Genomic DNA, 16,842 nt, shown 5'->3' with positions numbered 1-16,842 from the left:
AGCATTTCAGACTCTATGATTGTGCATATTCAAGATGCAAGTATGCCAAAGGAGGCATGGGATACTTTGTCAAAAATGTATAGCACAAATACGCAAGCTAGGAAAATGCAGCTCAAGCAAGAGTTGCACAATGTGCAAAGAGAAAATATGAGCATCGATGACTACCACATGAAGGTGAAGAAGATTGCAGATGCACTTGCTTCCATTGGGTCGCCAGTGGAAGATGATGATTTAGTTTCTGTGACCTTGAATGGTCTAGGAAAGGATTATGCACAGTTCCGAATATCCATTTCCGTCGGTGAAAGATTTCCTGATTTTGAGGAGTTGATTGCTCTTCTAATTTCTGAGGAGCAAAGAAATGGTGGTGCATCTTCTTCAAGAGGAACTTCAAAAGAAGCTGTCTTCTACTCAAATGCTGGAAGAGGCAGAGGTAGAGGAGGCCGATCTGGAGGCCATGGTAGAAATCAAAATATGCAGCAAACTCAAGAAAACCAGTCCTATGGAGGAGGACGTGGTAACTCTAGAGGCAAGGGGAGCCAAAGAGGTCATGGTGGATGGCAAAGAGGCCAAAATGCAAACAACAATGTTGAATACTACTAGTGTGGTAAAATGGGTCATATGGCTAAACACTGCTATAAAAAGAAGAATGACATCATGAATAGAAAATTGCAACAAGGGAATTATGCATCTTCTAGTAGACAGGGTGATGACAGAAATGAGCATTTGTTTATGGTGCAGCACATGACCAATTCTGTGACAAGTGCAGAAGAAAGCAATAATGTGTGGTATGTTGACTCAGGTGCATCAAACCACATGACAGGTCATGCAGAATGGATGCAGGATGCAAGGAAAATGGAAAAACCAGGATTTGTGGAGACTGGTGATGATACTGCACATCCTATTGTGCAGATTGGAAAATTTCCTTTGTCTATGCAGGATGGGAAAAAGAAATACATGTCCGATGTATTTCATGTCCCGAATATCACCAAGAATATGGTTTCTGTTGGTCAAATGGTTGAGCAGGGCTTGCAGGTCAAATTTAATCCTCATGGATGCTTTGTTGAGGATATGAAAAATAAAGGTTGCTTGATAGCAGAAGGAAAGAAGAAGGGCAGAATGTTTACATTAGATGCAGACATGCCTAAATTGAGTGCAGCAATGTTTGCACATGGGACCGATGTAGTTGCAGATATTGATATCTGGCATAAACGCATTGGTCATGTTAATGTACAATGACTTAAATCAATGCAAGCCCAAAATATTGTTGCAGGATTGCCTAAATTCAAGGTTGCAGAAATGCACAAGGTATGTGAAGCCTGTCAGTTTGGAAAACAGGCAAGGAAACCATTTCCTAGACATGTTCAAGAGAGTAAGAAGCCATTGGAATTAATCCACTCTGATGTGTGGACTACTAAAGCTGCATCTCTTGGAGGCTGTCATTATTTTGTCACTTTTATTGATGACTATAGCAGAAAAGTTTGGGTGTATTTTATGAAAAAGAAAAGTGAAGTTTTTGGGCATTTCAAAACTCTTAAAGCTATGGTTGAAAAAGAAACAGGCCTATAAATAAAATGCCTAAGGTCAGATGGAGGGGGAGAGTACATCTCAAATGAGTTTGCAAGGTTCCTGCAGGAGCATGGCATAAAGCAGCAATATTCATGCAGTCATATCCCACAACAAAATGGAATTGCAGAAAGGAAAAACTGGCATATTGGAGAGGTATCTCGTGCCATGCTCAATGAAAAAGACTTGCCAGATTTTTATTGGGCTGAGGCAGTTGCTACAGCAGTCTACATAATGAACAGGACTCCCACTGCAGCAATACATGGGATGACTCCAAAGGAGAGGTATACTGGTAGGAAACCAGATATTTCTCATTTGAAAATTTTTTGTTGCATTGCCTATGTTCATGTACCAGATGAGTTGAGTTCCAAGTTGGATCCAAAAGCTGAGAAGTGCATCTCTATTGGTTACTCTTTGCAGTAGAAAGGGTATAGATGCTATAACCCTTCTACTCGTAAGTTTACAGTGAGCAGAGATGTTGTTTTTTATGAGATGAGTAGCTGGTATAAACCAGTAAATGTGATTGATAATGTAGATGCACAAATGGTAATGTTGCACAGAATTCATAGCAGCAGTCACAAGATATTAGTGGACCTGGAGCGTCCTCTAGCAGTGGTTCACATTCTTCACCATGGACAGGCAGATTGAGATCATGAGAATCTTCTCAAAGCAATGCAGATAGTGGTATGCAAGTATCACGAAAAGGAAAAGAGAAGGTAGATCAGCCCATGTTTGATGTGAATGCAGGTCACTCTTATGTGGATGGTGAATCGAGTGGCTCAGAACAGAGCATTGATGATGAGTTGGGTATTCCTTCTATTGTTACACCTGGAGTAAGGAAGACCAGGGATGTTTTGAGAGCATCTGGGAGTGAACCTACTTTGCACAGGTCTACCAGAGCTAGGTATCCTGTGGATAGGTTGAAATACGATGGATTTACAGCCATTCACTATGCATATATGGTCAAAGTGATACAGGAACTAGAACCCACTTCTTTTGAGCAAGCCATGGGAAAAGAAAAATGGGAGAAAGCCATGGATGAAGAAATGGATGCCTTGGAAGCAAATGCTACATGGGAATTGGTACCTTTGCCTAAAGATAAGAATGCAATTGGTTGTAAGTGGCTTTATAAGGTGAAACACAATGCAGATGGTTCTGTGAATAGATACAAGGCAAGATTAGTAGTCAAGGGGTATGCACAAATATATGGCATTGATTATGAAGAAACATTCAGTCGGGTTGCAAGGATGGCAACCGTAAGAGTAGTCATTGCTATGGCTGCATCAAAGGGATGGTCTTTACATCAGATGGATGTAAAGAATGCCTTCTTGCATGGTGATTTGCAAGAAGAGGTCTATATGGAGCAGCCACCAGGTTATATGCATGCTGTTCATACTGAGTTTGTTTGCAGGTTGAAGAAAGCCTTGTATGGCTTGAAGCAAGCATCTAAAGCATGGTCTGACAAGATAGAACAGTATCTTGTCACTATTGGCTTTCAGATTTCCAAGGTAGATTTCTCACTTTATGTGAGAATAACAGAGAAAGGTATTATGCTACTTGTCATTTATGTTGATGATTTGATTATGACAGGTGACAGTGATGAAGATATCCTTCATGTGAAAATGCTATTGAAGCAGAAGTTTGAAATGAAGGATTTGGGAGAGCTGCGTTATTTCTTGGGCATTGAGGTGATTAGATCACCAACTTGATATTCATATTTTTAGCTATTTTTAAGCAATTGCCGGCACCAAAATTCCGCTCTCATTGGCGACCACGGGATAGGGCGACTCAACCCGTCGAATCCACGAACATATCTGCACATAAACAACCAAAGAAGCATCAAGCTAATACAAAACAAATATATAATAAAACTCAGCACAATGCTCCCCCTACCCCTGGACAGAACCAAGGCATGACATCCACAAGGAGTAGGCCTAGCATCATCTAATAGAAGATCCGAAGCGAGTCACTGACCAAGTGCTCCAACATAGCCAAACTAAAAAACCTATCAAAGAGGTTGCCCTAAGTGATAGTCTGAACTACCTACCAACTAAAGACAACACAACTAGGGGCTCCTACAAGGCGAGGACTCCTATAGCCTGATCAAGGAGTATTTTCTTTCAGTACATTTCTTCTTTTAGGGTTTTTATTTTATTAACATACTGGGGCATGTAAAAAGGAGGGAGCTGAGCATAGTGACCCAAGGAGAACAGGGCATCGGTCTCAGGACCTGTCTCGGCACCCAAGAACCTACCAAGCCCTCGCAAGGCGACACTTAATCCTTTTCTAACGCTCACTTTTATTTTCGCTCCAACCTTCCTTGTTTTATCAGTTTTTTTCAGCAAGAAGCCACCCCTAGGAAGACAAGGCATCGGCCCCGGGTCTCACTCGTCCCCAAGAACCTATCAGGCCTTCGCAAGGCAATGATCAATTGCTTATATATTTTCATTCCTTTTCTTTTCTTTGATAGGGGTTAGAACCCCTTTTTACACACCTTTGTATTTATATTCATCTTTTAGGATGTTCAGGGTTTCTTGGCATCATCATTATTATCTTCTGGCAGGCTTCTCTAACTGCCTCACTACTAACAAACTCCTAGAACGGCTGCCTAGCAGGCTAACAGAACAGGGCCACTAGGACTTCCTTCTAAAACAGGTCTTTCGATGCCTGACAATGCCTTTACAGGAGGCAATGACTGCTCCGACCTCCCTCAAACATACTTAGCCTAAACCTGGGACTTCATGTCTTGGTTGCCGGTCCCCAACAAAAATGTATCCCCTCGACAAGTACAAAGACACATATAACAGGAAAGAAAGGTACTCGTAAATGAGAAGTATCACCTGGATTGGCCACAAGAAGCTTCCATCGCAACAAAGGCTCCTCCAGGCTCCACCAAATTCCACGAATCACGAAACCTGTCCAGCACAACACTTAAAACAAAAACCCGATTAAACGCACCCGCACTAGACAGGGAAATGGCCCTCTTGGCCTAATGAAATGAAAACACTTCACTACAAAACTGAATCGGCCCTCTTGGCCTAATAAAATCAAACATGACTTTGCATAACATCCTCCTGGAAACAACTATGATAGACATCAAAGCATACCATTCCTAGGGGAACAAAGGCTCGTAGCCCTAAACTAGGTGCATTAAATTATGACCCATCCCTCCTGCGTATATCGCAAGAGGTGTTTGCATCACATGTCGTCTAATCAGTCTGTGGGTCCAAGATAATAAAGGCAGATGAGTCTCGCCTACCCTCTGCATCACCCAGATCAACCATCGTCTGCCAAAGAGGGCATGTTCAGAAAGAATACCCCACAAACGACCAGGTCCTGTCTCACCATCAATAGATATATCGGGACAAGGGCCACAATTAAAGAAGAGGTCTTCTTCATACGCAAAATTAGCCAATGAATCGGCAAACTGATTCCAATTTCATGGAATCAGCTGAAAAGAAACTCTATCAAATTCGTCTAGCAGGGCTATGGCAGTATGATGGTACATGCAAAGGATGGGGTTTCGTACCATATACGTCCCATTGAGTTGATTTAAAACCAACTGAGAGTCCCCTTTCACCAATAACTGGCAGATACCACCCTTCTTTGCAATATTCAAACCCATAATCAGGGCTTTGTATTCGGCCATGTTATTGGTTAAATTCACCCCGAGATAAACAGCTAACTTCATGACAATGCGTCGTCGGGGGTCTCGGATGACAACTCCTACACTTCCTTTTTTGCATGCATCCCTGGACGCCCCATCAAAGTACAAGGTGTACGTCCATAAAGGGTTTATGAGAGCGGAATTTAGGTGACGGGAAGTGCTTAAAAATAGCAAAAATTTATGAATATCAAGGGAAAAATATTCACTGTCAAAGGCGGCGGCTCGATCTAGGACGATTTTAAGCGTCAAAGTGCTTTAAAGGCGCCCGAGCGACACTTGTTGATTTTTCATAATTTTTCAGATAGTCGTGCGGGTTGACACGAGCAATTGGCCAATGCGGGATGCCAAGCCGGATGCCCAGGATTTTTCAGAGCTCAATTCGGAGTCCGGACGGGGAAATGGCCAAGGAAACGGTCAAGATATGAAAAGGTGGACACTTGGGAGGCCAAATTTGAGCATGCCTTTTGAGTTTGGAAACCCCCCCCAAAAATTTTATGCACCTTATGAAGCAAAAAACGTGGAGAGAGAATGAAGAGGAATGAAAAAACGTGATCAACAGAGAGGGCGCCGTTTTTTTCGCCATGGATGGAGAGAGGGCATCATGGATGTTACAAACACCCTGCCTAATGGATTATGGGGCTTCATTCCCTCCTGTCTGTGGATCTTATCGCCGTCCTTCGCTCCTCAATTGATGGCCTAAATGCTGAGATAGAAATCTAGTCTTTCTCTCTCCTCCCTCTCTCTCTTCTAAAGGCAAGTTCATGTGGGAAGAAGAAGGAAAAAGAAAGAATGATGGAGGCTTGTCCGGCATGGATCGGATTGCTCCACGGGCTGGAAATGGTGATTGGTGATTGTGCTGGACATGAAGTGCTGCTGATTTTCAGATTTGCAGCCATGGACATGAAACCCGAAACACGCAAATAAGCGGTAATTTAAAATTTTCAAAGGAAATTTGAGGTTTTATGGCTTTGGATTGATGAAATGTTGTTCATGTGGGCTAAAAATTGTTCATGTTGCTGTTTTCCATGAGTTCTTGCAGGTCATAATCAAAGAATCAGAAAAATATGCATCTTGTGGTTCAAAATAATATGCTAAAACACGCAAAACATGAAAAATCAAGGGAAAATGATGGTTTTTTGGCATAAAAATGGGGAAGTAAATAGGAACACCAACTAAACTTTCATTTTTCTGCAAGAAGAAACTAAGGGCCACAGCCCATAACCTGTTTTGAATTTTTAGTAATTAAATAATGCATAAAAATCAGGAAAAATACAAGAAAATGATGGAAAAATCACTAAAAAATATGGGAAAAATATATTTTGGGTTTCGAAAAATAAGGATAAATAAGAACAATGTTTGTGAATGTTTGTGGGGACTGAAGCATGAGGATTTGCCTCAGTTCAACCCCACCTTCTTGTTCTAGTGTGTTTTTTTCCGCTTTCTACACATAAAATGATGTCAAAATACCCTATAAACCTATCCAACGATGCAATATTTAAACGGGGAAGGGTAGAGGAGTTGAAATATGTCTAAATGCCGTGTGAAATGATGGGAAAGTTGCTGATTTCTATGCATAGCATTTAGGACGGATGATAATTAAAATTAAGAGCTTAGTAGCACGAGGATCATCTCGGTGCTAAGCCCATGCAACGAAGCACAAACGGTAGTTGGAAACCATTAAAAGAATGTTTTGCACTTGTGCACGATACTGTTTGCTAAATGTTTGAGCACTAGGCATCCAACAAACGCATAGAGCATGAAAAGAATTTAAAAGTATCATTGATCAGCTCCTGGACATGCATTGCAATTGGTTTATTAGAACATGACCTACGATGAGAGACAGTGAGGTATCCATGCTGTAGGCTAGTTGTGGGGTCTAGGGGAAAGTAAGTGAGGGAAAAATGGTACATTCCTGGACACGCTTATTTGGTACCTTGAGCGACTTTTGTGCGAAATGTTTAGATGTTGAGCGACACATCGAGGAGCCAATCCCCAAGGTGTAGGAGAGTCACAGAGGGTTGACGGCATTCAGCCGTAGGAGGAACCCCATGTGTATGTGATTCGAGCCTTTTGGCTATGTGAAAGGGACTCCCTCTGAGGAGTAATATTGGGTTAGGATCAGTTGGACTACAACGTATTACAAACGCAATGTTTAGGAAGGCAGAGATTTTGATAGACGCTCCTGGCCGCGAGGCCGAGGGGTTGTCTTGTGCATAGTGACGAGGCCCGGCTAGTGCATGAGCCAGTGCCGGCCCGTGTTTAGGTCTATCAGTTTACATATCCCGCCATCCTAAATTCTACTCGTAATTATGGTAATCAAAATTCAGCATATTCAACGGGTGGACTGTAGGCTCCATCCCTCCATCATCATTGAATTCAACAGGGATGCTCGTCAAAACTTGTAGGCAGTGATGGCAGAAGACCTTGGTCTCCCAAATAAATGTCCCGCCTTCTTGCTCAGTCACCTTATATCCTTTGCTCCACCAAATGTGCTTTTCCTGATGATATCTCTATTCTAAATACGGGTGTTCTAAATAAGGGATCAGACGACCCATCAAAATCTATCACGATTTCCTTGCAGATATTTGATCGATCTCGCCTAGACCTGCAAGGCAGCCATAGTATTAGTGCAATCAGAAATAATAAGGTTTAATCTTATTAAGATTAACCTTATTTTTAAATTCTACCCCCTCAAGGTCAGCTAACAAGACTGTAGATCTATTGTTTCCTATTCTCACGATCCTATAGGGCCCGTCCCATTTGGGCTCTAGCTTGCCTGGAAATAATTCACGTCGTGCGTCATAATACAGAACAAGCTGTCCTTTCTTGAAGGTGTATTTCTTGGCTTTGAGGTCGTGTAGCTGCTTCATTCGGCACTTCGCCACTTCTTGGTGCAATAAGCTCTATAGCTTAAGCTCATCTAAATGTGCCAGTGTAGTCAAGCACTCAAAAAGTGCGTCTTCATCACTCAAAGAATGATTGATGGCAAACCGAATAGTCGGCAGCTCAATCTCTAAAGGCAAGACACACTCCTCCCCATATACTAACTTGAACGGGGTATGGCTAGTGGCTCATTTGAAGGTCGTATTATAGGCCCACACTACCACGTATAACTTTTTATCCCAATCCCGTTTCTTTTCCGACACAATTTTGGACAGGATGCCCACAAGCTGCTTGTTGGTGCTTTCAACTTGCCCATTGGCTTGCGGGTTATATGGGGTTATCTTGTTATGCTTGATTTGCCAAGTCTCTGTCAAACCTTTGATCACCTTATTCAGGAAATGGGTTCCGCAGTCCAACACTAATTCTTTCGGCGGACCAAAACGGCATATTATCTGCTCTAAAAGGAAACTAGCAGTTTCTTTAGCATCATCTTTCCTTGTTGCACGTGCTTCTGACCACTTTGTGAAGTAGTCAGTTGCTACAATGATATACCTCTTTTGCGCAGTCGACGACGGAGTAATAGGACCCACAAAGTCTATTCCCCACTTCTCAAATGGAAGTATCGCCATAATAGGGGTAAGTAGTCATTTCCTATTCTCTCGACTATCATGTCGTTGACAAATATCGCATCTCTTAACATACGCAAACGCATCCTGGAAGATGGCAAGCCACCAATAACCTGCTCTTAAAGCCTTTTGTGTTGTAAGCCGTCCAGCAAAATGGCCGCCGCAAGCAGAATCATGGCACTCTTCCAAAATGAATGGCACCTCGTCAGGCATCACACATTGGCGATAGATGTCATCAACCCCTTGCCGATATAATATACTTGCGATCAAGGAAAACTTTAACGCTTGGTGCTTAATTTTCCTTCTCTCAGCTTTAGATAATTCGGATCCCGCCTCTCCCGTTGATAAATAATGCGTTATTGCAGCATACCAGGAGGGAATAGATGCCGTATCTATTTTAAATAACAACTCCATGTCACTACCTTCAACCACAGATTCTTTTGGCTTCCCAAAGTCCACTAGACATTCCACGATGCCTTGCAACCTTGGTGGCTTACTACGGATTTCATAATCAAACTCCTGCAAAGTGATTAACCACTTCGCTAGACAATCAGGCAGTTGTAGCTTATTCATCAATAGTCGAACCCCCTCCGCCTTTGTATAAAGCACGACTTTCTCATAGAGAATATAATGCCTGAATTTCTTGGTCCCAAAGACCATCGCTAGACACAACTTCTCCATGTAGGTATAATTGATTTCGGATACCCCCAGCTTCCGGCTAGCAAAAGCAATCGGGTGGTACCACTTCTCTTCCCAAATTTAGGCTAAACAGCAGCTGATACTATACATGGTGGCTGCTAAGAATATATAGAACACCTCACCTCTTTTAGGTGCTTTTAGAATGGGAGCTCTTGCTAGCTCTTATTTCACATCATCGAATGCTACCTTACATGGGTCACCCCATTCAAACAAACAGCTAAAGGACAATAAATTTGTAAGCAGCAACATTCTTTCTGCCAAGGCGTTTATAAATCTACGGTAATAACCAACCGAAGACAGAAAGCTATGAACTTCCTTCGGAGTGCGTGGTGGACCCATGGCAACTATAACTTTGACCTTCTCGGGGTCTGTCACAATTCCTACCGAACTGACCACATGACCCAGCAATAGCCCATAAGGTACTCCAAAAACACACTTCCGTGGGTTTAGGGCGATGCAAAATTGTTTAGAGCGCTCAAAGCATTTTCTTAAAATGATCACCTGCCTTTCTCTTACGGTGGCGGCCCCTAAGTCATCAATAAACACCTTCAACTCTTCAGGGGATATGTCACCGAATGTCTTATCTGTTGTTCGTTGCCACGAACCAGGCGCATTGCATAAACTAAAGGCCATCACATGGTACGCAAAAGTACCAAATACAGTAATACAGGCAAGTGTTGCCCGGGCGTCCTTAGAGCACTTTGACGCTTAAAATCGTCCTGGGTCGAGCCGTCGCCTTGGACATTGGATATTTTTCCCTTGATATTCATATTTTTTAGCTATTTTTAAGCAATTGCCGGCACCAGAATTTCGCTCTCAACATTGCAGTATGGACTACTTTATGAGATTGGGGTTCAGATACAGTTGCATGGATACACTAATGCTGATTGGGCTGGTAGTATTTCTGATAGACGATCTACCACTGGATATGTGTTCTCTTTTGGGAGTACTACAGTCACTTGGAGCAGCAAGAAACAACCTACAGTTGCCTTGTTGAGCACAGAGGCTAAGTACAGGGTGCAGCAATGGCTGCATGTGAGGTAGCTTGGTTGCATAAGCTACTTTATGATATGCATCAGTCTACTGATGGGCCTATTGTCATTTATTGTGACAACATGAGCAGTATACACTTGGCAAATAACCCAGTATATCATGCTAAAACAAAGCACATTGAGGTGCATTATCACTATGTGCGGAGAGGGTTTTACTAGGTCTTATTGATCTAGTTTATGTCAGCACAGAGGATCAGGTAGCTGACATATTTATTACGAAGGCATTGGGCGCAGAGAAGCTGCGCAAGTTCAGAGACCTGCTTGGTGTGTAGGAATTGGGATTGAGCTCAAGGGGGAGTGTTGAGATATCGAGCTCCACTCGTGATATGCTAGGGTGACCATTGTGCATTTATGTCACCGACTTGTCAGTTGCAGATGCGGTTGGTACACCGCCCATGAATAATAGCTAGATGACAGCTATCCTTGTCTACTCTAGTTCGTGGCCCAGTTAGTATGCCACCTTAGTTAGTTGAGTTTGGTTTGAGACCCATATATAGGGTTCTTCTATTTCTATGTACTAGAGTTCTTTTGGCTTACACAACTAAGAAGAGGAAAACTGTTTTCAGCCTCCACCTTTGTGTGTATTCCCCCATTGTGCAAGCAAGAAAGTTACAAGTGAGACTCCTTCCTTCTCTCCCACAATCTTGACATCTTCAGCTACATAAATAAATCAATTGGTTAGAAATCAATCCTAACCTTAATTTATCACGAGTGTGTACTCTAAACTTATAAACGTTTATTAATTTAAATATGTATTTTGCAGAATCACCCGCTATGGAATCACCCATGTACACACTAAATTAACAAAACGCCCAAAAAGAATAGGCGTCCCCATCGACTTCTCGCACAAAGAATCCACTTTGTGTATGAGCCCCAGTAATAAAAGTTTACGGAATCCACCGTAAAACCTCACGGAATCCACCATGTAATATGCCTCCTGGCATCAAGGAGATCGAGCAAAGAGAACTGGGAGGTGGGTGGGATGTCAAATCAAGTATCTGTGCTGGAGCACCGCTCGGGTCAAAGTAAAACCCATCCTTAGGGTCATAGAACTGCTCGTGATCAACATCCTTTGTAGGCTTAGCTTGGTCAATGGACAGGTCATCCTCCTCAGTGTGCCAATCTTCCATGGCATATATGCTATGAACTTTGACCTTAGCTGTCTTATACAGATATTTGGAGGCATGATCAATAGTGTACTTATCTCCACACTTAAAGCATAGGCCCTTTTCCTTTCATTCCTTCACAACATCTGGGAGATGAACCGTTAGTTACTAGATCCATGGTATGGTGATGCATTGGACTATTTATTTTCAGCATACTTATTCTCAGCATTAGATCCTGATGCTATCCCAAAAGTGCCCATTTTTCTTTTAGCATGGAAGGTGGGGTAAGTGGGTACTTTGGGGCTGTTATTAGGCATAGAAGTGCCCCCAAAACCACCTCCGTATAGGGCTGATCGTGAAGGAATGTGGGGTTGTCCAACACCTTGCTGAAAATGCTCATTCTTATGGTACTTTCTTGCATATCTTTCAGCCAATGTCATTGCATCAAGCAATGTGGTAGGTTTTTGGGCCATGACATTTGCTGATAGGCTCGGTTCCAACCCATAGATGTACTTGTGCAATTTAGCATCGTTTGCTCATTCTACTTTGTTACGATGACCTTGTCACGCAGATCATTGGGGCTATGCTACCCATGAAATCCTTGTTGTCCATACATCCCATGGTGGCCATACATGCCTTGCTATCCATACATCCCTTGTGGTGCATTAAGCCCATGTTGTCCATAATAACCATGCTGTCCATGATTGCTAGGCTAGCCATTTGTACCATATTGTCCTTGATGGGGCTAATTCATATGGGGTGCAAAGGGGCTCCTAGGGAGAGCGGGGGAAATCTGACCCAGAGTGGGAGAAGGCCTGAAATGGATGTTGGCTGCATGGTGGACGGGGGAATTCAATAGGGGCTCATCATGCGTATGAGAGCGTTCCCCGTTCTCATAGGTAGAAGGGAAAATTCCCTTAGTGCCAAGTATACCCTGTGGACCATGCAACAGTTCCTAATGTGGAGGATGTCTAGACTCATGCCTAGAGTCATTGGTCTTCTCTTGGGATGAAGCGGTCGCTAATTGAGCAACAAGAGTAGTGAGCTGCTCCAAGGTCTGTTGAGTCTTCGAGTTTGAGAGGTCCATGTGCTCGATCACTTCATCAAACTTGGACATCATTTGGCGGTGGTTTGTGACCATATCATTATGTCGCTCCATATTATGGAGCTCATGTTGGTAGAGGGTGTGATTGAGAAGGGTGTACGGGTCCCTTTTAGGAATTTTCTCATGTATGTCACCATGGTAATATTGTGAGCTTGATTCCTCATTCATGGAGGTCCGAGAGTCTCTAATCTCCCTCTGGAGGTCCTCTTGGGCCTTGCTTTTTCCTTTCTGGCCAGCCATATGGATGCAGTCCACAGGATCTACTGTTAGTAAACCGGTGCAACTCTTTGTAGGAAACTTTGATTAATGAGGTATTGGGCTCAAGTCAGAGGGGACAAAGTCCTCTTGAGATGAGCTATTAACCTTTGTGACAGAAAATGATCAGAATTTTCGGTAATGGGTTTACTGTGCGTGTCCTAGAGCGGACTGCACCCTGTCCATAGTGACCCTAGTGGACAAAAATGGGCATAACTTTCAAACCATAGCTCTGATTGGAAAGATTTTTGAAAACAAGAGGGGAAAAATCTCTCTTTAAGGTGAGCTATAGGGTTCATTCCCATATTCAAAAAAAATAATAATCTGCAATAGGATCTTCTTGACTGTCTTGCAGGACTATGACCAAAAACCCTACCTGTCCCTTAATACCAAGGCCTTACATGGATATAGCATAGTTCAAGGGGCCTGATCAGCCACATCAATAGCACACTGAGCATAATTAGTATAACCCCAAGCATCATTGCATATCCATCGGCTCTGCCATTAATGCATAAGTATATTCACTGCCATACATCTCCTTTGACTGCATGCACTTCAAGTGTCATACATGGGTGCCATTAGCATTGTGGGGTATCCAAGAGGGATCATTGGGTCAGGGGAGTGGAGCTCATGGAAATACCTACACCTGCATACAAGTATCAGCCTCCTGATCATCGGGAGGTGGGAAAAGTTCCCCCCGGGCCGGGTTGTGCACCCCTTTAGGGTCTTAAGTGGTAAGGGAGGGTCACCTCTCTTTTCATCAATCGGAGTATACATGGCAGACATTTTTATTAAGAAATCAGCATGAAATGTATTGGAAAGAAGACAATTTTCCTTTTCATGAGATGCAAGGAATGACAAAGGTTGGGATAGGGGTTACCTTGGCAGTCTAGTGACTCACTGGCTACTACTCATCCAATTTACAAAGGCTATTATTCATTTTGGGCTCATCCAAGATCACAATACCAAATGGGGGTTAATGTCAGCCATTACAATAAGTTTCAGGAGGAGGTATGATGCATACACATGAAGATGATTGAAGTATTAACCTATGCAATATTGAATCTCTCCAACAATGGATTAAGCTCAGCAAGTGGCTAAATTGAGAGATTAAGATCAGATTGGCATACCTCTTTAATACTTGGGAGTACCGTTGAAGCATGAATCATCGATCAAGTCCGGTTGGTTGGGGCATACGTGGAAGAATACTTTAGCATTCAAATGCTTCTACTGATAAAGAAGGCTCCCGTGGTTGTCCGCAAGCTTGAGCTTCAAAGATGGGAAGCTTCAAGTGAAGCTTTCATGGCTGCCCACAAAGCTCCCATGCATGCTAAACTCAATATCTTCATCCAGAGTAGGAGAGGTCAAGAGGGGTTGAGATATCTCTTGATGACTGAGCTCCAGGGGTATGGGCTGAATCAAGAGCTTGGACTGATCAGTAATGGCTACCCACAGGATGTTCAACTGGTTTAAGCAGAGTATCAATGTTGGAGAAAGGGAGGAGGTAAAATCTTGCTGAGGGGATTCAACCCTTACCCCAGGAGTCCAAGAGTGCCAAGGGGAAGGCGAGGAGTAGGAGCAGGAGGCAAGAGGAAGCTAGGAACATTAGCACAATTTGCACTGCAAATTGCAGGCTGCTGCCTACTACTTGTGGTAGGGTTTCCCTGGTCACCTAGGTACTCCAAATGAAACTGGAGATGGTGGGGATCAAGTGTAACTGGTGATGGCTAGATCCCTAGAGGTGTTTGGAGCAAGTTTGTGGAGGTTATGTGGGCTGGCAGCCATGGTAGCTTGTAGGAGGAGAGAGAGAGAGAGAGAGAGAGAGAGGACTGGTGCAAAAGGTAACTGAGGTTTTGCCCTCTTCCAACTCCTGGGACTCTAAACTTGGCCTCGAACCCTTAAAAATTGCATGAAAAGAAGTGGCAACCTGCTATTTTAACCGTTTTAACTCTAGATATGTCTAAGTCTCTAGCCATAGCTCATGCTTGCTCCAAAAAGCTGAAGTTAACTGTACTCCTTCTTGTTGTATCTGTACCTATAAGCTGAGTAACTAAGGTTTTTGGGATTTGAAAATGAAGAAAGGGGAAAGGAGAAAATGACCAAAGCCTAAAGCTCTGATACCACTTGTAATGAAGGAAGCTGATGAGAGGAGAGAAAAGAAGATCTGAGGAGAGATAAAGAGAGCAAGAAGAAGAAGGAAGAAGACTAGAAGAGAGAGAAAGAGAGAAAGAGAGAAAGAGAGAAAAGCGGAGAGAAGGAAGGAGGAAGCCATGGAAGCTAGAGATGAAGTGAAAAGTATGATCTTGATAATAACTAGTTGCCCTAATCTAGGGATCTTACACCTTATATACCCCGGTCAGTGTGATGGGGTGTCTAAACCCTAATCGATGTGTATCCCACTTATTACATTTGCATTGTTGAAAGTGAGGAAGTTTGAGGGAGAGTGAGAGGCGTGCTAAGTGAGGAGTTGAGAGAAAGTGAAGCTCCACAATTTCTTCTTCTTCTTTCCATGCATACAAGAGGTTTGAGTTTGAAGCTATGTGTGAGGTTATGAGATTTCAAGAGAGTGAGGAATCTAGTGTGGTAAAGCTCTTCTCCATCTTCTTTATCTTCTCCTTCTCTCACCATTGATATACTTAGTGATGGATATGAGGAATTGATGGCATTGGGTCATGTTATGCATGTCATGGAACCAACTTCGAGCCTTTAAGCTTTTGGACTAAATGCAAAAAGACAAGTTAGTGAGTTAATTACACTTCAAAGCTAGTTCTATGTGGTTACTTGGGTTAGAGAGAAGGATGTATGGTTAGCTAGACCAAAGTGCTAAGAAGAAAAGGTGAGATATTGTACAAAAGCAAGTTGCAACTTTTGAAAGGATAGAATTCCAACCAACGTCCCTTTGTTGTGCATTTAGTCTAACATTTTGGTTTCATTATCATAATAAAGGATGGTGCAACTACTAAGGTTCTCATACTCTTACCATGTGGTGGAATAGGGGTCTTGTTCACTTGACTATGGATGGGATCAATGATATATCAATTGTCCATGCTCATGATTTTAACAAGGTATTTTAAAGCTCGTACCTCCACATAGAAAAGGGTTGATCATAATTAGTAATCATCGCTATGTTCACATGTAGAGAAACTCATTCCATTGGCTATCCTATCCCCTGTGTATATTTTTTCTTCTCCATCCAGATTTAACCACCACAAAGAGTTCTTTGGTAAGGAATTTAGTAGCAAGTTGTTAGCAAGTTTATGTTCCCCTACAATATTTTCCTAAAGGATATTCTAAAGAATTTTTATGTCCTCGAAGCATGTTCCTATGCAAAATTCTTTTAGAGGATTCTAGAAAAACTAATAACTCAAATACAAAACCAAGTGTATTACATTGAGAACCTCATGACGGTTTTTTATTAAGTTATGATATTCTGACAGGTTCTATGATATGTTATGTTTGGTTCTGATAGGTTTGTTTTGCTTCTGTTTTGGTCTCTTTTCTTTCTAATTGAGAGGTTGTGATTGTTAATGAGTGTTTTGAGGATTGATTGAGTTCCCAAAGAGAACTAAAGCACTGTCCCTAACAATGGCCATTGAAAGTCAACTCCCAAATATGAAAAGTCATTGTTGATGGGTGAATACCTCCTACCAGAACTAAGAATGACTTTTGAAATTACCTCTCATAGTGAGATTGAGGCATGGATGTACTGCTTTTTCCTTGTTACATGGCCATAGTAGAGCCAAAGATAGAAGCAAAAGTAGAAACAGAGAGCATGTTCTTCTCTTATAAAGTCTCTACTATAGAGGCAAAGAAAAAGTCCAAAGAGGACGATGATGAAATTGAAGATGCAGATAATGAAAGTGATGTGGAAGAAGCTATCTAACTA

Source organism: Lygodium microphyllum, chromosome 1 (genome assembly GCF_053477565.2).
Source record: "Lygodium microphyllum isolate KBCC chromosome 1, Lygodium_microphyllum_v1.1.10, whole genome shotgun sequence".
NCBI lineage: Eukaryota > Viridiplantae > Streptophyta > Polypodiopsida > Schizaeales > Lygodiaceae > Lygodium > Lygodium microphyllum.
This window is presented reverse-complemented; position numbering follows the sequence as displayed.